General features: G+C 43.4%; 1 long non-coding RNA gene across 1 annotated transcript; it reads right to left on the bottom strand.

Annotated features, from left to right (window-relative positions):
• Window positions 1–14,655: 14,655 nt before the first annotated feature.
• Window positions 14,656–17,191, bottom strand: LOC141145781 (uncharacterized). Its single transcript, XR_012244636.1, has 3 exons — window positions 16,555–17,191; window positions 14,852–16,441; window positions 14,656–14,741 (listed from the first exon to the last, which is right to left on the bottom strand). It is a non-coding gene; the product is annotated as an uncharacterized lncRNA (long non-coding RNA).
• Window positions 17,192–22,923: the final 5,732 nt, after the last annotated feature.

A 22,923-nucleotide genomic window follows, 5' to 3' on the forward strand; every position in this document is an offset into this window, starting at 1 on the left:
TAGTTAGTTAGTGCTAGTTCAGTCCTAGCTAGACCATCCCTGTTTTTTCCAGGTTCCCTCAGTTAGTATTTCTAATAGACAGGGCCTTGGAAAAGTATTGTCTTCTTACACTTCCAAAGACTGGAAAATCATCGTCTGTACTGCAATTAGTTGAAGTAAAAATTGCGTTGAATTCAACTGCTGTGTTTTATTGAAGCGTTAAGCTACCTGTGGGTGGTGCCAAGTCAACAGGTCACCATCTTCTCCAAAAAAGACTGGGTCTAAGGAGGTACGTCAATGGATAAAGCAGCATTTAAAACAGAACACTGCTGCAGATACAGATACAGCTGAGAGTTACAGCAAAAGTGTCTCTGATAAAGAACTCATCACATTGGGTGCGGAGACTCTGTGGGAATGAGCCCTTACAGATGAAAACATTTGAACTATATTTACACCTGGTACTGTCATCTTGGGCACAGGAATCATGAAACTATATAAAGAAATTAGCGAAAGATCACCATGCCAGTGGTATAAAAAAACTACCCATGCAATCCAGGGTGGATTTGATTTAAATCATCATTTTTAAAGTGCAACGGTCATCTCTGTCCTGCAGCGCCTCCTCCTCTGCCCCGCTGTTGACTCACTGACAATCCCGTTCACTTTAATGGGATGGCTGGTGATACGGCAGTGACACAACAAGGTGAGGGACGTGGCGGCAGCGGGTGAGTGGATGCCCTCTAACAGGCGCTGCCATGATGGATCTGGAATAACAGGTGCTCTTTAAATGTAAGGACTTATTCTTTCTGGTAGAATCTTTAATATTTGCAAACAAAATGAAGGTCTCCTATTTAGAATATTAAGCTGCCAGGTTAGTAAAGCAGCGATATCAGAACCGATTCAGTCATACAGTTTGTAGTGTACATAGGTTTGCAAAACAATGGGATAAAGAAATATTCCTGAACTTTGTTTTATCTGATGGTTACTGTGAAATTGTGTGAATGCATCAATGCAGTGCATGTTATGTCAGCTTGCAGAGCTTGGATTCATTGAATAAGTTTATCAAAAATGTAAATATTGCAGAATATACAGCCTCATGCTACATAACTAAGCTCCATTTCCCACCCCCCCCCCCACAGTTAGAATCACCTCCTAGAACACACTTAACCCCTTGATCGCCCCCTAGTGTTTAACCCCTTCACTGCCAGTGTCATTTACACAGTAATCAGTGCATTTTTATAGCACGGATCGCTGTAAAAATGACAATGGTCCCAAAATAGTGTCAAAAGTGTCCGATGTGTCTGCCATAATGTCGCAGTCACGATAAAAATCGCAGATCGCCGCCATTACTAATAAAAAAAAAATTATAATAAAAATGCCATAAAACTATCCCCTATTTTGCAGACCCTATAACTTTTGCGCAAACCAATCAATATACGCTTATTGCGATTTTTTTTTTACCAAAAATATGTAGATGAATACATATCGGCCTAAACTGAGGAAAAAAAATTATTATATATAATAAAATTATTATATTTATTATAGCAAAAAGTAAAAAATAATGTGTTTTTTTCAAAATTAACGCTCTTTTTAATCTGATTTAAATCAAAAAATCCAATTTAAATAAAAAAATCAGATTTTTTTCAATTTATTTTATATAAATATTGATTTTTAGCCACCCTGATACAATCAAATAACGAAGTCTAAGAGCTGAATAAATTAAAGAATAACCAGAACATAATTTGCTAAAAGGAGCAACAACAGAGCCGGACAACCCCAGGCCTGATTGACTTATCTATTTTCCTGTGAAGATTTAGTGGAAGAATTATAGTGCCTGGCAAAAGTCACCCCTCTTGGCTTTTTACCTATTTTGTTACATTACTGCCTTTAGGTCAATGTGTTTTTAATCTGAATTAGATGTGATGGATCAGAACACAATAGTCTAAGTTGGTGAAGTAAAATTAGAAAAATAAATACCGTACATAAAACTATTTTTCAGAACTGAAAAACTGATAATTGCCATGTGCGTATGTATTCACCCCCTTTGTTTTGAAGCCCATAAAAAGCTCTGGTGCAACCAATTACCTTCAGAAGTCACATAATTGGTGAAATGATGTCCTCCTGTGTGCAATCTAAGTGTCACATGATCTGTCATTACATATACACACCTTTTTGAAAGGCCCCAGAGGCTGCAACACCTAAGCAAGAGGCACCACTAACCAAACCATAGGTGTGCGCAGCCTATTGCATTAGGGTGTGCACCCCAAAGCTAAAACACATATGTGTGTGTGCGCGCATGTGTATAAACTGTATACTGAGAGTTTCAGTAGAGCAATGGATGTTGTCAGTAGGGCAGTGGACAGTGTCAGTAGTTTTTATTTTTATTATTTTTTACAATTTTATTTCTTTAAATGTTTTTTTTTACTATTTTTTTAGGAGCCACATTAGGGGGCTTTGGTCAAATATCAGGGGTCTAAACAGGGTGAATATGCATCACATGGGGTGATTAGGGTGTGCCCAGGCACACCTGGCACACCCTGTGCACACGCCTATGAACCAAACACTGCCATGAAGACCAAGGAACTCTCCAAACAAGTAAGGGACAATGTTGTTGAGAAGTACAAGTCAGGGTTAGGTTATAAAAAAATATACAAATCTTTGATGATCCCTAGGAGCACCATCAAATCAATCATAACCAAATGGAAAGAACATGGCACAACAGCAAACCTGCCAAGAGACGGCCGCACACCAAAACTCACAGACCGGGCAAGAAGGGCATTAATCAGAGAGGCAGCACAGAGACCTAAGGTAACCCTGGAGGAGCTGCAGAGTTCCACAGCAGAGACTGGAGTATCTGTACATAGGAGGACAATAAGCCGTACGCTCCATAGAGTTGGGCTTTATGGCAGTGTGGCCAGAAGAAAGCCATTACTTTCAGCAAAAAACAAAATAATACACGTTTTGAGGCATGTGGGAGACTCCCAAAATGTATGGAGGAAGGTGCTCTGGTCTGATGAGACTAAAATTGAACTTTTTGGCCATCAAAGAAAACGTTATGTCTGGCGCAAACCCAGCGCATCACATCACCCAAAGAACACCATCCCCACTGTGAAACATGGTGGTGGCAGCATTATGCCGTGGGGATGTTTTTCAGCAGTCGGGACTGGGAAACTGGTCAATGTTGAGGGAAAAATGGATGGTGCTAAATACAGGGATATTCTTGAGCAAAGCCTGTACCATTCTGTGTGTGATTTGAGGCTAGGACGGAGGTTCACCTTCCAGCAGGACAATGACCCCAAACACACTGCTAAAGCAACACTTGAGTGGGTTAAGGGGAAACATGTAAATGTGTTGGAATGGCCTAGTCAAAGCCCAGACCTCAATCCAATAGAAATTCTGTGGTTAGACTTAAAGATTGCTGTTCACAAGCGCAAACCATCCAACTTGAAGGAGCTGGAGCAGTTTTGTAAGGAGAAATGGGCAAAAATCCCAGTGGAAAGATGTGGCAAGCTCAGAGACTTATCCAAAGTGACTTGGAGCTGTGATAGCCGCAAAAGGTGGCTCTACAAAGTATTGACTTTAGGGGGGTGAATAGTTATGCAGATTGACTTTTTCTGTTATTTTGTCCTATTTGTTGTTTGCTGCACAATAAAGAAAAAACATCTTCAAAGTTGTGGGCATGTTCTGTAAATTAAATGATGCAAATCCTCAAACAATCCATGTTAATTCCAGGTTGTGAGGCAACAAAACATGAAAAATGCCAAGGGTGTGAATACTTTTGCAAGGCACTGTATATGTGTATATATATATATATATATAAAACCATCTTCCGAAATCCAAATTTTGTATAGAATGAGTTCGAATTTAACACAAAAGATTAGAATAGAATAGAAAATAATAGAAAAGAATAAACTAGAAAAACAATAGAACAGAATAGAAAAAAATATGATATATAACGGAAAATTTATATCAAATACTTACCGTAATTTTCCTTTCCTGATAGGCTCCATGGCAGCATACGTGTGGGTAGGCTCCGCCTCCATAACTACCCAATAGGACCCCCTCTCCCATAAATCTTTGCTCTAGGCTGCTATCCATGTTCCGTAACTAGCCTACTCCAGACATTTTGGGAGGGACTCCTGCTGCCATGGAGCCTATCAGGAAAGGAAAATTACGGTAAGTATTTGATATAAATTTTCCGTTTTCCTGACAGGCTCCATGGCAGCATACGTGTGGGAAATAACTCGCCCAAAAATACACACGGGCGGGCAAAAATGTTTGAGCAAAGAAACCAAATTTATTTTACATTGTCAACCGACAATACTTGTAAACCAAAATTAATGGATGACAGAGCCGCAGGCTCAACACAATAATGAGAAACAAATGTGTTAATAGAAGACCAGGAAGCCGCTCTACAAATGATTTCAGGCGCGACATGCCGGGAAGCTGCCCACGAGGTCGAGATACTCCTGGTCGAATGAGCCGTCACTGCCTCTGGAGGGGCCAAGCCCTTTGCCTTGTATGCCCTCTGAATGGTCTGCACAATCCAAGAGGAAATTGATCTGACCGAAGCTCGCCTTCCTTTGTTTTTACCATGGAGAAGAACGAAAAGGAATTCCGTTTGTCTGAATGGACTTGTGACCTCCAGATATTGCTTTAGAGTGTGGCCTACGTCAAGTGGATGAACATCCTGATCGTCCGTTGTTCTGAAAGTAGGAAGTACAATCTCTTGATTTTCATGAAAGACTGAGGTCACTTTAGGGTTTGAACCAAGCATGGGAATCAACACTACCCTATCTGGAAAGAAGGTTAGGAAAGGTTCTTCAGAACCTAAATTTCTAATCTCTGACACTATTTTAGCCGATGTCACAGCTACTAAGAAAGTGGTCTTGAGTGTGAGATCTCTCATGGAAAGAGGTTTGTCAGGATCTGATCCGAGATTGGAGAGAAAATCCAAGACAATAGGAAGGTCCCATTTGGGAAATCTAGGTCTTCTTTGAGGTTTAAGCCTGATAGCTCCTTTAAAGAATTGACGGACTAATGTGTGATTAGCCCAGGATACTCCTGTGAAGGCCGAGATGGCTGACACTTGCACTCTTAGTGAGCTGACTGCTAAAGATAGGTCCAGCCCTGATTGGAGAAAACTTAGAATGTCTTCTACTGCTGGAGACTTACACGGATTTGACCGGGAAGACATGTGATCAGAGAATTTAGACCATATCCGTTCGTATACCCTGTTCGTACTTCCCCTCCGGGCACTGAGAAGAGTTGGAATAGCTTCTTCCGGACAGCCTAGGGATTCAAGCCTTTCCCTCTCAAGAACCACACCCTGAGGTGTAGGCAAGATGGGCATGGGTGTAACATCGAGTCTTGCGACAGTAGATCCGGCCTGAGAGGAAGGGGAACTGGGTCTTGATAACTCAGGAGTGACAACAGAGGAAACCACGGCCTGTTGGGCCAGAAAGGAATCACTGCAATGATTTCCACCTTCTCTGTTCTGAGCCTCCGGAGGAATTGCAGAATCACCGGTACCGGAGGGAAGGCATAAGCCTTCTGAAACTTCCAATGATCTGAGAGGGCATCTATCCCGTAAGCCTGAGGGTCTCTGAACCTCGAATAATATCTGGGCATCTTGTGGTTGCATGGAGAAGCAAATAATTCGACCTCTGGAAGTACTCCCAGGGTCAGAAGCCACTCGAACACCTCTCTGTGGAGAGACCACTCGTTGTTGTCCATCTGCACTCTCGAGAGGAAGTCCGCCTGTACATTCTGGATCCCCGGAATGTAAACTGCCGAGATGTTGGACAAATATTTCTGAGCCCAGCTCATTATTGGCTCCACTTCTTGTAGCAGAGACCAGCTGCGAGTTCCACCTTGCCTCTTTATGTAAGCTACCGCGGTTGTATTGTCCAACCTTAGCATCACAGATGAACCTTCTATTAGATGGCGAAATGACAGGAGTGCCTGAAAGGCGACCTTGAGCTCCAGAATGTTGGAGACAATCCCTCGAGCAGGGAAACCCCATCGGCCCTGCGCCACTTCTGAAAGGCAGTGAGCGCCCCAACCTCGATTGCTGGCATCCGAAGTTAACGTGACCCATGAGATGGGCATGATTGAATGGTGATTGCGCAGATTCTTCCCTTGAAGCCACCAAAGAAGAGACGTCCTCATGGATGACGTAAGGTGTATGCGCTGGACTTGGCTGGAAGAATCCCATTGTTGAAGGAACCCTTTTTGGAAGGGTCGTGTATGCCATTGGGCCCACTTCACCATAGGAATGGTAGCTGTCATTGTGCCAATTACTTTCAGGCAATGGAGAGCTGAGAGGTAAGACGACGCAAGGGCCCTGTGTATTCTGTCTCGAATCACTCCAATCTTCTCCTCTGGAAGGGAGATAGTGCCTTCCAATGTGTCGAAGTGAGCCCCTAGAAACACCAGAGATTGTGTTGGCTCTAAATGGCTCTTCTCTAGATTCAGCAGCCACCCGAATTCCTGCAGGGTGGAGATGACTAAGCTCCTGTGCTCTAACAGTTGATCTTCGTTCTGAGCTAGGAGAAGTAGGTCGTCTAAATAGTGGTGGAGACGAACCCCCTTGATACGGAGTAGAGCCACAACCGACAAGAGGACCTTTGAGAAGACCCGAGGTGACGTTGTTAGGCCGAAGGGTAGACAAGTGAACTGCAGATGCTGATTGCCGACCGCAAAGCGGAGGAATTGTTGGAACTCTGTTGCCACTGGCACGTGAAAGTATGCATCTTTCAGATCGATTGAAATCATCCAATCTCCCAGATGTATTGAATGTTGGATCGTAATTAAAGACTCCATTTTGAACTTTTCTTTTCGAATAAAAGAATTGTTAAATCTATTACTGGCCTCCATGTACCGTTTTTCTTCTGTATCATGAACAGAGGAGAATACATGCCTCTGCCTTGTTCGTTTTCTGGAACAGGGACGGCTGCGCCTTGATCCAATAAACAGCTCACGTAGGTTAATAGGACCTGCTTTTTCTCTTCTGAACCTGGAAGAGCTGTGGGAACAAATCTGAGTCTTGGGGTATTGCTGAAAACCCACTTGTGACCGGAGGAGACCGTCTTGATGGTCCAGTAATCTCGGATTGAGGCTGCCCAGACATGCCCGAAGTGGCGAAGATGAGCCCCCACCTGGCATGCCTGAGCGGGCCCAATCTCAAAAGGACTTTGTGGCGTCCTGGTTGCCAGAGGAACCCCCTTTTGCGGGTTTCTTGAAAGAAGACTGCCTGGATTTCCAGGATCTAGAGAACTCCCGACCAGGTCTGTAGCTGCGCGCATCCCTAGCGCGATCAGAGTTTTGTCTTCTAGGGAAACTGCGTTTCTGATTTTGTAGGCGTCTGTCTTGAGGGAGGAAACCAGACTTCCCACCTGTGGCCCGGGTTATGGCACTATCGAGCTTATTGCCGAACAATGAAGAACCTTCAAACGGAATTCGGCACCAAGCTTGCTTGGAAGCTGGGACCGCCAACCACGAACGGAGCCATAGGGCACGCCGAGCTGAAACAGCTGCCAACATAACCCGGGACATCAGGCGGATGACATCAATAGATGCCTCCCCAAGAAAGGCTGATGCCAGCCTGATCTCTTGGATAGGAGAATCCTTAGCTGTTTCAGTAGAGATACCTCCTAAGAACTCATTCACATTGTCAGACCAAGATTCCAAAGCTTTGGAAACTGCAGCTATCGCAAGTACTGGCTTACATGCCATTCCTGACGTCAGGTAGATCTTCTTTAAATCCGAATCAATTCGCCTTTCCAAAGGATCTTTAAAAGATACAGTGTCTTCCAAGGGAAGCGTTACATATCTTGCTAGTCTCATTAAAGCTGCATCCACTAATGGAGCTGACTCAAGGTGCTTTACTTCCTCTTCCCTGAAAGGATATAGTTTCAAGACCTTTGACTGCATGGAACTTTTCTTGTCCATTTTGCTCCATTCCTCAGAAATGACCTCACCCAGCTCAGAGAGAAAAGGAAAATACTGTCGCTCCTTATTGAGCTGCTTAAAAAACTTCCTCTGTTTTGGGGGGGAAGTAACTGGATCTTCCCACTTCAGGGCCTCTTTTACTGCCTTCACCAATGAAGGAACTAAAGCGAACTCAAACCCCACGCCAGGATCTTCCAGATCCGATTTGCTGTCTGAAACAGGAGCAGAAGGGTGACTTGGTTGGGAAGAATCCCATGTCTCATGCACAGAACCTTCACCCACTGGAGGGCATAATGGGTCTGATGGGGAATCACGGGGCTGCTGGGCTTCTCTCTCCTGTAGAGATTCTTTCACAACCCGCCTAACCATAGATTCCAAACGCTGGTCTGCACCATCCCTCTCATCTGCAGCTTTAGAGAAGCAGTGGTCACAGAGAGATTTGTCTGTTGGAACAGGCATCCTGCAACCCCAGCATGATTTTCCTGAACTCTCTTTAGAGTGAGATGAAGGGGGGTGAGAAGGATTTTTATTGCGCTGTTCAGATCTGGAAGGAGATCTATGACGGCTAGACCTGGAGGAAGATTGCCGGTGGTGTGATTTTGATGATCCACTTCCTTTATGGGAACTACGGTGTGGATCAGACCTAGTAGGGCTGTGAGGAAAGAAACACAGAGAAGATAGAGAAAGAAAATCAGCTGGTATCCTAAAAATTCTACTCTCAATCCTTGTACAGGCAGCAAAGCAAACTGCAAACATACCTGCTACAAGCGGGCTGGCCACTAGGGGGCAGTGAGGAGTCCATAGTGTCAATACAATAGGAAGCTGCAGAGACAGATTCACAGGATCAGCTGACTGACAACAGACCTCCACCCCCAGACAATCGAGATTGTCTTACCTTGAACCGCCAAGATAGTAGCCCCGGGAAGTCACCGTATCCCCCACGAACATTCCCAGGGCTCTGAAAGCTTTCCACAGCTTTTAAAAGTGGCGCCCGTGACGTCATCGCCGACGTCAGACGCGAGACGCTCGCGCGCATGCGCGAACCAAGCCTCGACTTCGTATTTTATATATATATATATATATATATATATATATATATAAAACCATTTTCCGAAATTCGAATTTCATATAGAATGAAATCGAATTAGAATACAATAGAAAATAATAGAAAAGAATAGACTAGAAAAACAATAGAATAGAATTAAATATGATATATATTATATTTTATTCTATTCTGTTCTATTGTTTTTCTATTTTATATACAACAGAGGGGGGAATGTATATCTCCATATACTGGGACTTTAAATGAAGCGCACAAGGAAAGGGGGGTAGTGCGCCTCCATCCCTAATTATAAATTCAAAAAATAATAAAAGAGTATGGGACTTTAAATGAGGCAGGTTCAAACACAAATTTGAGAGTAAAAATAAATACTTTTAATGTACATGAGTATCAAGTTGCGTAACGTTATATATAACAAAAAATTGCTCAGTGCATATGCAGACATCTTGGAAAGTAAATTGCATACATATAAACAGAGTGTAAAACATAATTGCCATAACAAGGGGACAATAATACATATTTCATGAGTATAACTTGTAATATACAGTAAAATTCATAAAAATCTTGGTGGAAATGTGAGGGGTTACATCCTCAACAGCTCGACGCGTTTCGTCGGTTAGCCGACTCATCAGGAGCGGATACTGAATATCTGTAAATAATGGAGATGTTCTAAATCAAAAAATGGGGCCCATGATATGGAAAGTATTATATGTAAAAAGATATATATAGAGCATAGAGATGGTCAAATCCACAAACTTACATCCCATTGGAACACTGAACTCCGAATAATCCCGGTGTGCAGGGGTCACCATATCAAGCCTCCCCGGGAGCTGAGGTATAGAAGTCCGTCCATAAGTAACAGGCCCACACTGAAAACGTCCCCAACCAGGAAACAAATGTAGTATATTGGGTATTGTGCCAATAGTGGCCAGTAAATCTGTAAGATAATTAAAAATATTGTATATGATACACCCGGCAGCACTGTCAAGCATAGAAAAAATAGGGATACATGGGAGGAAAAAAGGTAAAAATAGGGTGACAAAAGTGCAGGATGGGGTGTAGGTAGTGATATACCTGCTGGATAGTGTGCAAAGCAGAGATAAAGGTGGGATGTAAAGGGGGACCAGTGAGAATTCTGAAAGAATAAGTAAGCAAACACTGGGAGCGTGCTTACAGAGAAGAAACCTATTCGGTGATGTTCATGAGACAACGATACAAGTATAGAGTGGAAAAAAGGTGAAAAAGTAGAATATAAACAAGCCGTGACATATAGAATTACCCTGTAGTACCAGGTATAGGTTGTACGTGTGCAGTAAATCAAGCAGTGCAAGCCGGTCATCTGGTCAGTTGTAAATGGGGACTCCCAGGTGAGCCGGTCAAATAGGGCAGACAATACCAACGTCACGCAAGCGTGATGACGGGCGGGAAGCGTCTGCCCGCCAATGGCGCCAGACCTAATCCCGCCACTGTATCAGCCAGATGGAGAAACCGCAAAACCAGACGGCGCCAACTAAGGACGTCACTGGTGCGGAATGCGTGGCGTCGATACGCACGAGGCTAGCTGTCCCCATGACACCCGTGAATAGCAAGGGCGGCAAGGGGCGGCGCCTGATGCGAATCGCAGCTCCCGGGAAATGGAAGACAAAGGCAACCAAAGCAAAGCAGGCACGATGAACAATATCCACTAGGGATGAAAAAACTGTGGAGCATAAGTCGGTACAAAAAAGGGGGGGAAATATCTAAAACCCCACGTATCGCAAGTGCATAAAAAATAGTACATAACATCCAGAGGTTGGGGATTATAAGGTCCCATCAAACCTTCGGGTAGATATATGAGTATAAAAGGGGTAGCTACATGCTACCCATTGTGTAGGAACTCTGCCTCCATCCCGGTTTCAACATACAACAGAGGGGGGAATGTATATCTCCATATACTGGGACTTTAAATGAAGCGCACAAGGAAAGGGGGGTAGTGCGCCTCCATCCCTAATTATAAATTCAAAAAATAATAAAAGAGTATGGGACTTTAAATGAGGCAGGTTCAAACACAAATTTGAGAGTAAAAATAAATACTTTTAATGTACATGAGTATCAAGTTGCGTAACGTTATATATAACAAAAAATTGCTCAGTGCATATGCAGACATCTTGGAAAGTAAATTGCATACATATAAACAGAGTGTAAAACATAATTGCCATAACAAGGGGACAATAATACATATTTCATGAGTATAACTTGTAATATACAGTAAAATTCATAAAAATCTTGGTGGAAATGTGAGGGGTTACATCCTCAACAGCTCGACGCGTTTCGTCGGTTAGCCGACTCATCAGGAGCGGATATTGAATATCTGTAAATAATGGAGATGTTCTAAATCAAAAAATGGGGCCCATGATATGGAAAGTATTATATGTAAAAAGATATATATAGAGCATAGAGATGGTCAAATCCACAAACTTACATCCCATTGGAACACTGAACTCCGAATAATCCCGGTGTGCAGGGGTCACCATATCAAGCCTCCCCGGGAGCTGAGGTATAGAAGTCCGTCCATAAGTAACAGGCCCACACTGAAAACGTCCCCAACCAGGAAACAAATGTAGTATATTGGGTATTGTGCCAATAGTGGCCAGTAAATCTGTAAGATAATTAAAAATATTGTATATGATACACCCGGCAGCACTGTCAAGCATAGAAAAAATAGGGATACATGGGAGGAAAAAAGGTAAAAATAGGGTGACAAAAGTGCAGGATGGGGTGTAGGTAGTGATATACCTGCTGGATAGTGTGCAAAGCAGAGATAAAGGTGGGATGTAAAGGGGGACCAGTGAGAATTCTGAAAGAATAAGTAAGCAAACACTGGGAGCGTGCTTACAGAGAAGAAACCTATTCGGTGATGTTCATGAGACAACGATACAAGTATAGAGTGGAAAAAAGGTGAAAAAGTAGAATATAAACAAGCCGTGACATATAGAATTACCCTGTAGTACCAGGTATAGGTTGTACGTGTGCAGTAAATCAAGCAGTGCAAGCCGGTCATCTGGTCAGTTGTAAATGGGGACTCCCAGGTGAGCCGGTCAAATAGGGCAGACAATACCAACGTCACGCAAGCGTGATGACGGGCGGGAAGCGTCTGCCCGCCAATGGCGCCAGACCTAATCCCGCCACTGTATCAGCCAGATGGAGAAACCGCAAAACCAGACGGCGCCAACTAAGGACGTCACTGGTGCGGAATGCGTGGCGTCGATACGCACGAGGCTAGCTGTCCCCATGACACCCGTGAATAGCAAGGGCGGCAAGGGGCGGCGCCTGATGCGAATCGCAGCTCCCGGGAAATGGAAGACAAAGGCAACCAAAGCAAAGCAGGCACGATGAACAATATCCACTAGGGATGAAAAAACTGTGGAGCATAAGTCGGTACAAAAAAGGGGGGGAAATATCTAAAACCCCACGTATCGCAAGTGCATAAAAAATAGTACATAACATCCAGAGGTTGGGGATTATAAGGTCCCATCAAACCTTCGGGTAGATATATGAGTATAAATGGGGTAGCTACATGCTACCCATTGTGTAGGAACTCTGCCTCCATCCCGGTTTCAACATACAACAGAGGGGGGAATGTATATCTCCATATACTGGGACTTTAAATGAAGCGCACAAGGAAAGGGGGGTAGTGCGCCTCCATCCCTAATTATAAATTCAAAAAATAATAAAAGAGTATGGGACTTTAAATGAGGCAGGTTCAAACACAAATTTGAGAGTAAAAATAAATACTTTTAATGTACATGAGTATCAAGTTGCGTAACGTTATATATAACAAAAAATTGCTCAGTGCATATGCAGACATCTTGGAAAGTAAATTGCATACATATAAACAGAGTGTAAAACATAATTGCCATAACAAGGGGACAATAATACATATTTCATGAGTATAACTTGTAATATACAGTAAAATTCATAAAAATCTTGGTGGAAATGTGAGGGGTTACATCCTCAACAGCTCGACGCGTTTCGTCGGTTAGCCGACTCATCAGGAGCGGATATTGAATATCTGTAAATAATGGAGATGTTCTAAATCAAAAAATGGGGCCCATGATATGGAAAGTATTATATGTAAAAAGATATATATAGAGCATAGAGATGGTCAAATCCACAAACTTACATCCCATTGGAACACTGAACTCCGAATAATCCCGGTGTGCAGGGGTCACCATATCAAGCCTCCCCGGGAGCTGAGGTATAGAAGTCCGTCCATAAGTAACAGGCCCACACTGAAAACGTCCCCAACCAGGAAACAAATGTAGTATATTGGGTATTGTGCCAATAGTGGCCAGTAAATCTGTAAGATAATTAAAAATATTGTATATGATACACCCGGCAGCACTGTCAAGCATAGAAAAAATAGGGATACATGGGAGGAAAAAAGGTAAAAATAGGGTGACAAAAGTGCAGGATGGGGTGTAGGTAGTGATATACCTGCTGGATAGTGTGCAAAGCAGAGATAAAGGTGGGATGTAAAGGGGGACCAGTGAGAATTCTGAAAGAATAAGTAAGCAAACACTGGGAGCGTGCTTACAGAGAAGAAACCTATTCGGTGATGTTCATGAGACAACGATACAAGTATAGAGTGGAAAAAAGGTGAAAAAGTAGAATATAAACAAGCCGTGACATATAGAATTACCCTGTAGTACCAGGTATAGGTTGTACGTGTGCAGTAAATCAAGCAGTGCAAGCCGGTCATCTGGTCAGTTGTAAATGGGGACTCCCAGGTGAGCCGGTCAAATAGGGCAGACAATACCAACGTCACGCAAGCGTGATGACGGGCGGGAAGCGTCTGCCCGCCAATGGCGCCAGACCTAATCCCGCCAATGTATCAGCCAGATGGAGAAACCGCAAAACCAGACGGCGCCAACTAAGGACGTCACTGGTGCGGAATGCGTGGCGTCGATACGCACGAGGCTAGCGGTCCCCATGACACCCGTGAATAGCAAGGGCGGCAAGGGGCGGCGCCTGATGCGAATCGCAGCTCCCGGGAAATGGAAGACAAAGGCAACCAAAGCAAAGCAGGCACGATGAACAATATCCACTAGGGATGAAAAAACTGTGGAGCATAAGTCGGTACAAAAAAGGGGGGGAAATATCTAAAACCCCACGTATCGCAAGTGCATAAAAAATAGTACATAACATCCAGAGGTTGGGGATTATAAGGTCCCATCAAACCTTCGGGTAGATATATGAGTATAAAAGGGGTAGCTACATGCTACCCATTGTGTAGGAACTCTGCCTCCATCCCGGTTTCAACATACAACAGAGGGGGGAATGTATATCTCCATATACTGGGACTTTAAATGAAGCGCACAAGGAAAGGGGGGTAGTGCGCCTCCATCCCTAATTATAAATTCAAAAAATATTAAAAGAGTATGGGACTTTAAATGAGGCAGGTTCAAACACAAATTTGAGAGTAAAAATAAATACTTTTAATGTACATGAGTATCAAGTTGCGTAACGTTATATATAACAAAAAATTGCTCAGTGCATATGCAGACATCTTGGAAAGTAAATTGCATACATATGAACAGAGTGTAAAACATAATTTCCATAACAAGGGGACAATAATACATATTTCATGAGTATAACTTGTAATATACAGTAAAATTCATAAAAATCTTGGTGGAAATGTGAGGGGTTACATCCTCAACAGCTCGACGCGTTTCGTCGGTTAGCCGACTCATCAGGAGCGGATATTGAATATCTGTAAATAATGGAGATGTTCTAAATCAAAAAATGGGGCCATGATATGGAAAGTATTATATGCAAAAAGATATATATAGAGCATAGAGATGGTCAAATCCACAAACTTACATCCCATTGGAACACTGAACTCCGAATAATCCCGGTGTGCAGGGGTCACCATATCAAGCCTCCCCGGGAGCTGAGGTATAGAAGTCCGTCCATAAGTAACAGGCCCACACTGAAAACGTCCCCAACCAGGAAACAAATGTAGTATATTGGGTATTGTGCCAATAGTGGCCAGTAAATCTGTAAGATAATTAAAAATATTGTATATGATACACCCGGCAGCACTGTCAAGCATAGAAAAAATAGGGATACATGGGAGGAAAAAAGGTAAAAATAGGGTGACAAAAGTGCAGGATGGGGTGTAGGTAGTGATATACCTGCTGGATAGTGTGCAAAGCAGAGATAAAGGTGGGATGTAAAGGGGGACCAGTGAGAATTCTGAAAGAATAAGTAAGCAAACACTGGGAGCGTGCTTACAGAGAAGAAACCTATTCGGTGATGTTCATGAGACAACGATACAAGTATAGAGTGGAAAAAAGGTGAAAAAGTAGAATATAAACAAGCCGTGACATATAGAATTACCCTGTAGTACCAGGTATAGGTTGTACGTGTGCAGTAAATCAAGCAGTGCAAGCCGGTCATCTGGTCAGTTGTAAATGGGGACTCCCAGGTGAGCCGGTCAAATAGGGCAGACAATACCAACGTCACGCAAGCGTGATGACGGGCGGGAAGCGTCTGCCCGCCAATGGCGCCAGACCTAATCCCGCCAATGTATCAGCCAGATGGAGAAACCGCAAAACCAGACGGCGCCAACTAAGGACGTCACTGGTGCGGAATGCGTGGCGTCGATACGCACGAGGCTAGCGGTCCCCATGACACCCGTGAATAGCAAGGGCGGCAAGGGGCGGCGCCTGATGCGAATCGCAGCTCCCGGGAAATGGAAGACAAAGGCAACCAAAGCAAAGCAGGCACGATGAACAATATCCACTAGGGATGAAAAAACTGTGGAGCATAAGTCGGTACAAAAAAGGGGGGGAAATATCTAAAACCCCACGTATCGCAAGTGCATAAAAAATAGTACATAACATCCAGAGGTTGGGGATTATAAGGTCCCATCAAACCTTCGGGTAGATATATGAGTATAAAAGGGGTAGCTACATGCTACCCATTGTGTAGGAACTCTGCCTCCATCCCGGTTTCAACATACAACAGAGGGGGGAATGTATATCTCCATATACTGGGACTTTAAATGAAGCGCACAAGGAAAGGGGGGTAGTGCGCCTCCATCCCTAATTATAAATTCAAAAAATAATAAAAGAGTATGGGACTTTAAATGAGGCAGGTTCAAACACAAATTTGAGAGTAAAAATAAATACTTTTAATGTACATGAGTATCAAGTTGCGTAACGTTATATATAACAAAAAATTGCTCAGTGCATATGCAGACATCTTGGAAAGTAAATTGCATACATATAAACAGAGTGTAAAACATAATTGCCATAACAAGGGGACAATAATACATATTTCATGAGTATAACTTGTAATATACAGTAAAATTCATAAAAATCTTGGTGGAAATGTGAGGGGTTACATCCTCAACAGCTCGACGCGTTTCGTCGGTTAGCCGACTCATCAGGAGCGGATATTGAATATCTGTAAATAATGGAGATGTTCTAAATCAAAAAATGGGGCCCATGATATGGAAAGTATTATATGTAAAAAGATATATATATAGAGCATAGAGATGGTCAAATCCACAAACTTACATCCCATTGGAACACTGAACTCCGAATAATCCCGGTGTGCAGGGGTCACCATATCAAGCCTCCCCGGGAGCTGAGGTATAGAAGTCCGTCCATAAGTAACAGGCCCACACTGAAAACGTCCCCAACCAGGAAACAAATGTAGTATATTGGGTATTGTGCCAATAGTGGCCAGTAAATCTGTAAGATAATTAAAAATATTGTATATGATACACCCGGCAGCACTGTCAAGCATAGAAAAAATAGGGATACATGGGAGGAAAAAAGGTAAAAATAGGGTGACAAAAGTGCAGGATGGGGTGTAGGTAGTGATATACCTGCTGGATAGTGTGCAAAGCAGAGATAAAGGTGGGATGTAAAGGGGGACCAGTGAGAATTCTGAAAGAATAAGTAAGCAAACACTGGGAGCGTGCTTACAGAGAAGAAACCTATTCGGTGATGTTCATGAGACAACGATACAAGTATAGAGTGGAAAAAAGGTGAAAAAGTAGAATATAAACAAGCCGTGACATATAGAATTACCCTGTAGTACCAGGTATAGGTTGTACGTGTGCAGTAAATCAAGCAGTGCAAGCCGGTCATCTGGTCAGTTGTAAATGGGGACTCCCAGGTGAGCCGGTCAAATAGGGCAGACAATACCAACGTCACGCAAGCGTGATGACAGGCGGGAAGCGTCTGCCCGCCAATGGCGCCAGACCTAATCCCGCCAATGTATCAGCCAGATGGAGAAACCGCAAAACCAGACGGCGCCAACTAAGGACGTCACTGGTGCGGAATGCGTGGCGTCGATACGCACGAGGCTAGCGGTCCCCATGACACCCGTGAATAGCAAGGGCGGCAAGGGGCGGCGCCTGATGCGAATCGCAGCTCCCGGGAAATGGAAGACAAAGGCAACCAAAGCAAAGCAGGCACGATGAACAATATCCACTAGGGATGAAAAAACTGTGGAGCATAAGTCGGTACAAAAAAGGGGGGGAAATATCTAAAACCCCACGTATCGCAAGTGCATAAAAAATAGTACATAACATCCAGAGGTTGGGGATTATAAGGTCCCATCAAACCTTCGGGTAGATATATGAGTATAAAAGGGGTAGCTACATGCTACCCATTGTGTAGGAACTCTGCCTCCATCCCGGTTTCAACATACAACAGAGGGGGGAATGTATATCTCCATATACTGGGACTTTAAATGAAGCGCACAAGGAAAGGGGGGTAGTGCGCCTCCATCCCTAATTATAAATTCAAAAAATAATAAAAGAGTATGGGACTTTAAATGAGGCAGGTTCAAACACAAATTTGAGAGTAAAAATAAATACTTTTAATGTACATGAGTATCAAGTTGCGTAACGTTATATATAACAAAAAATTGCTCAGTGCATATGCAGACATCTTGGAAAGTAAATTGCATACATATAAACAGAGTGTAAAACATAATTGCCATAACAAGGGGACAATAATACATATTTCATGAGTATAACTTGTAATATACAGTAAAATTCATAAAAATCTTGGTGGAAATGTGAGGGGTTACATCCTCAACAGCTCGACGCGTTTTTGAATTTATAATTAGGGATGGAGGCGCACTACCCCCCTTTCCTTGTGCGCTTCATTTAAAGTCCCAGTATATGGAGATATACATTCCCCCCTCTGTTGTATGTTGAAACCGGGATGGAGGCAGAGTTCCTACACAATGGGTAGCATGTAGCTACCCCTTTTATACTCATATATCTACCCGAAGGTTTGATGGGACCTTATAATCCCCAACCTCTGGATGTTATGTACTATTTTTTATGCACTTGCGATACGTGGGGTTTTAGATATTTCCCCCCCTTTTTTGTACCGACTTATGCTCCACAGTTTTTTCATCCCTAGTGGATATTGTTCATCGTGCCTGCTTTGCTTTGGTTGCCTTTGTCTTCCATTTCCCGGGAGCTGCGATTCGCATCAGGCGCCGCCCCTTGCCGCCCTTGCTATTCACGGGTGTCATGGGGACCGCTAGCCTCGTGCGTATCGACGCCACGCATTCCGCACCAGTGACGTCCTTAGTTGGCGCCGTCTGGTTTTGCGGTTTCTCCATCTGGCTGATACATTGGCGGGATTAGGTCTGGCGCCATTGGCGGGCAGACGCTTCCCGCCCGTCATCACGCTTGCGTGACGTTGGTATTGTCTGCCCTATTTGACCGGCTCACCTGGGAGTCCCCATTTACAACTGACCAGATGACCGGCTTGCACTGCTTGATTTACTGCACACGTACAACCTATACCTGGTACTACAGGGTAATTCTATATGTCACGGCTTGTTTATATTCTACTTTTTCACCTTTTTTCCACTCTATACTTGTATCGTTGTCTCATGAACATCACCGAATAGGTTTCTTCTCTGTAAGCACGCTCCCAGTGTTTGCTTACTTATTCTTTCAGAATTCTCACTGGTCCCCCTTTACATCCCACCTTTATCTCTGCTTTGCACACTATCCAGCAGGTATATCACTACCTACACCCCATCCTGCACTTTTGTCACCCTATTTTTACCTTTTTTCCTCCCATGTATCCCTATTTTTTCTATGCTTGACAGTGCTGCCGGGTGTATCATATACAATATTTTTAATTATCTTACAGATTTACTGGCCACTATTGGCACAATACCCAATATACTACATTTGTTTCCTGGTTGGGGACGTTTTCAGTGTGGGCCTGTTACTTATGGACGGACTTCTATACCTCAGCTCCCGGGGAGGCTTGATATGGTGACCCCTGCACACCGGGATTATTCGGAGTTCAGTGTTCCAATGGGATGTAAGTTTGTGGATTTGACCATCTCTATGCTCTATATATATCTTTTTACATATAATACTTTCCATATCATGGGCCCCATTTTTTGATTTAGAACATCTCCATTATTTACAGATATTCAATATCCGCTCCTGATGAGTCGGCTAACCGACGAAACGCGTCGAGCTGTTGAGGATGTAACCCCTCACATTTCCACCAAGATTTTTATGAATTTTACTGTATATTACAAGTTATACTCATGAAATATGTATTATTGTCCCCTTGTTATGGCAATTATGTTTTACACTCTGTTTATATGTATGCAATTTACTTTCCAAGATGTCTGCATATGCACTGAGCAATTTTTTGTTATATATAACGTTACGCAACTTGATACTCATGTACATTAAAAGTATTTATTTTTACTCTCAAATTTGTGTTTGAACCTGCCTCATTTAAAGTCCCATACTCTTTTATTATTTTTTGTTTTTCTATTTTATTCTTTTCTATTATTTTCTATTTTAATCTTTTCTATTCAAATTCATTCTATACGAAATTAGAATTTTAGAAGCCATCTCCCGAAATTTGAATTTTGTATAAAATGAATTCGAATTTGAATAGAAAAGATTAGAATAAAATAGAAAAGAATAGAAAAGAATAGCATAGAAAAACAATAGAACAGAATATAATATACATTATATTTTTTTCTACTCTGTTCTATTGTTTTTATATGCTATTCTTTTCTATTATTTTCTTTTCTAGTCTAATCTTTTCTATTCAAATTTGATTTCATTCTATACGAAATTCAAATTTCAGAAGATGTTTTATATATATGTAGCGGGCACCTACTTTTATGTAGGTGACCTTTTTGTTAGCTTACAATTTCAGGTAAATTTAGGCAGGCTTGTACCATATAGCAGGCCTGTTTGTTTATTTGGGATCTGAGTGACAGGTAGTTTGTGTGCGAGTTCTGGCCAATCATTAATTTGTTTGGCAGGAGGCGGGACTCTCATATAAAAAGTCGGGCCACATGGTGAGTCAGGAGTTCGAGTTTGGAGAGAAGCCCAGCCTGGTTCCCAGAGGGGAAAGGTACCCCCCTCTGGGGAGCCAACGGAGCCCCCCCCCTGCGAGGAGGGTGGGGAACCGGCACCCGTAGAGGAGTAGATGACACCATGCAGCATGTAGACGCTGGTGTCATTGGCCGCCCCTGCGGGGAAGGGAGCGTGCCAGAAAAGCGGAAAGGGAACAAAAAATCATTGCAGAAGAAGTAGCAACTAAGCGGAAGGAAACTGGGCGATCGATCGTTTATGAGTGGCACATGGACTATTGATCACGTGAGTGAAAGCCCAAGGGAAGGGTACTGCCAGAGGCTGAGGGATGTTGGTACGCAAGTCAGTGAGACAGTCAGTGATGGCCTGTGACTTTGGGTTCAACTAGGGTTGTCCCGATACCACTTTTTTAGGACCGAGTACAAGTACCGATACTTTTTTTCAAGTACTCGCCGATACCGATTACCGATACTTTTTTTTTTATGTCACGTGACAGTGTTTTTTTTTTTCATTTTTTTTTTTTTTTTTAACAGTGCTTGCTTTTTTTTTTGGGGGGGGGGGGGGGAGGGGGTGAACGTTGTATGTGTGTGTTATTTTTTTTTTTTTTTACAATTTTTATTTTTTACAATAATATTTCTTTTATTCTTTATTGTTTTTTTTTTTTTTTTTTTTAATCAGCCCTTTTGGGGGGCTTTGGTGAGATATCAGGGGTCTTAACAGACCTCTGATATCTCCCCCTTGAGACAGAGAAAGAGACAGAGGATAGAGATTCCCCAGTCCCTTTCTCTGCAGCGTCAGCTGCACTGACAATGAATGGAGAGAAGACCGCAGCTTCTCTCCATTCATAAACTGACACATCGTAATCACAGGAGATTACAATGTTTCAGTTATGTGAATGGACAGAGTCAGCTGACTCTATCCATACACAAAGGAAGGAGGAGGGGGAGGACGGAGGAACTGAGGGGGAGAACGGACGGGACAGATAAGAGCAGAACGGAGGGGACAGCTGAGAGGGACAGAGGAAAGGAGGGGGCACGGAGGAGGATGCAGTGACAGTCAGCTGTGAGCGATCACCGCTGTCTGTCACTAAAGCTGGTGAAAGCCGCTGGGGGAGAATCTTGTAACTCCCCCACGCGCCGATCACAGCTGACAGTTCAGGTATCGGGGGAGGCATCGGGAGCATTTGCCCGAGTACAAGTACTTGGGCAAATGCTCGGTATCGGTGCCGATACCGATACTAGTATCGGTATCGGGACAACCCTAGGTTCAACAATGCCCCGGGATTCCAATCATTCAAGCGGGAGGAGTTATTCAGAGTGACTTTTCTTTAGCTCAACTTGGACGTACCATGCAGATGGGAAGTAGTGGTAAAGAGGTGGCGGTAAAGCTACTAGCACACATATAGAAATACAGACTGTTCTTGAAAAGTTCTGCAGATGAAGAAGTTATTCAGAGTGACTCTTTATCAAATATTCTCTATCAAATCTACTTCCATCTTCCCTGATGAGGAAATCACATAGCGTGATTTACTATTATCCGCAATGATTCTAGGTCTTTGCATGAGAGGCAAAGAAACAAAAAAATTACAAAGCAACAAAAGAGCATCTCAGAGAACCCTTCTCCTATGCCAGTTTATGTTACTTAATAAAAGCAAGAGAAAAATGCAATATGGACTGTTTCTGATTGTATGGGCTGCGATGGGTCAGGTGGTAAACGTGGATTACGGATATAATAATTAATCAGCTGCTCCTTCAGGGGTAAGCACTACATGTGGGGGCGTCGTCCGGGATATCTGTTTCACGTTTGTCCGCTAGCCATCTCCCATAACAACGGAGCCTGCATATCAGTAACTGTTGCCAAGATAGCCTGCAGTATAACAGAACCTGCCACCAGGGGTCGCTGGGGAGGACTTTGAAAATGTGCAGCTACAGTTCCTCGCGTGCTGAACCAACAAGTGGGGGTGGAGCCACGCCCCAGAGGAAAATTCTTCAGCGTTCAGCATGCCATGCGCCAGACCGAAACAGGCGGAGCAAGATGGCAGAAGGTGTTGGGAATACACTTGTCATGCAGCGGTTATCTGACTTGCAGGACCAGGTTCTGATCGATACCGGTGTTCGATTAGAGCTCACCGGAGGACTGGCGCTGGGAGTGATTGAAGGAGTGGAGAGACTTTGTATGTTGTGTCCCGGATGTCAGAGGCCCCCCTCCGGGGAGCCAACAGAGCCCCCCCTGCGAGGAGGGTGGGGGACCGGCACCCGTAGAGGAGTAGATGACACCATACAGCATGTAGTCGCTGGTGTCGTTGGCCGCCCCTGCGGGGAAGGGAGCGGGACAGAAAAGCGGAAAGGGAACAAGATTTGTTGGAACATTTATTATTGTTTATTGTGCAAAGTCCTGCCTCCACCAAGATGGCAGCATCCCTGTAGAGACAGTGTGAATTAAGTCCTGGTTAGTCAGCAATGGAGGAAAGATCTGCAACCACAGGCAATACTGGGGACTAGTCCTTTGTCCTCTGTCTGCTTTTATTTGGGTTCAGTTTCTTTTTGAAGGA

The sequence above is a fragment of the Aquarana catesbeiana genome, linkage group LG05, assembly GCF_042186555.1.
Source record: "Aquarana catesbeiana isolate 2022-GZ linkage group LG05, ASM4218655v1, whole genome shotgun sequence".
Lineage (NCBI taxonomy): Eukaryota > Metazoa > Chordata > Amphibia > Anura > Ranidae > Aquarana > Aquarana catesbeiana.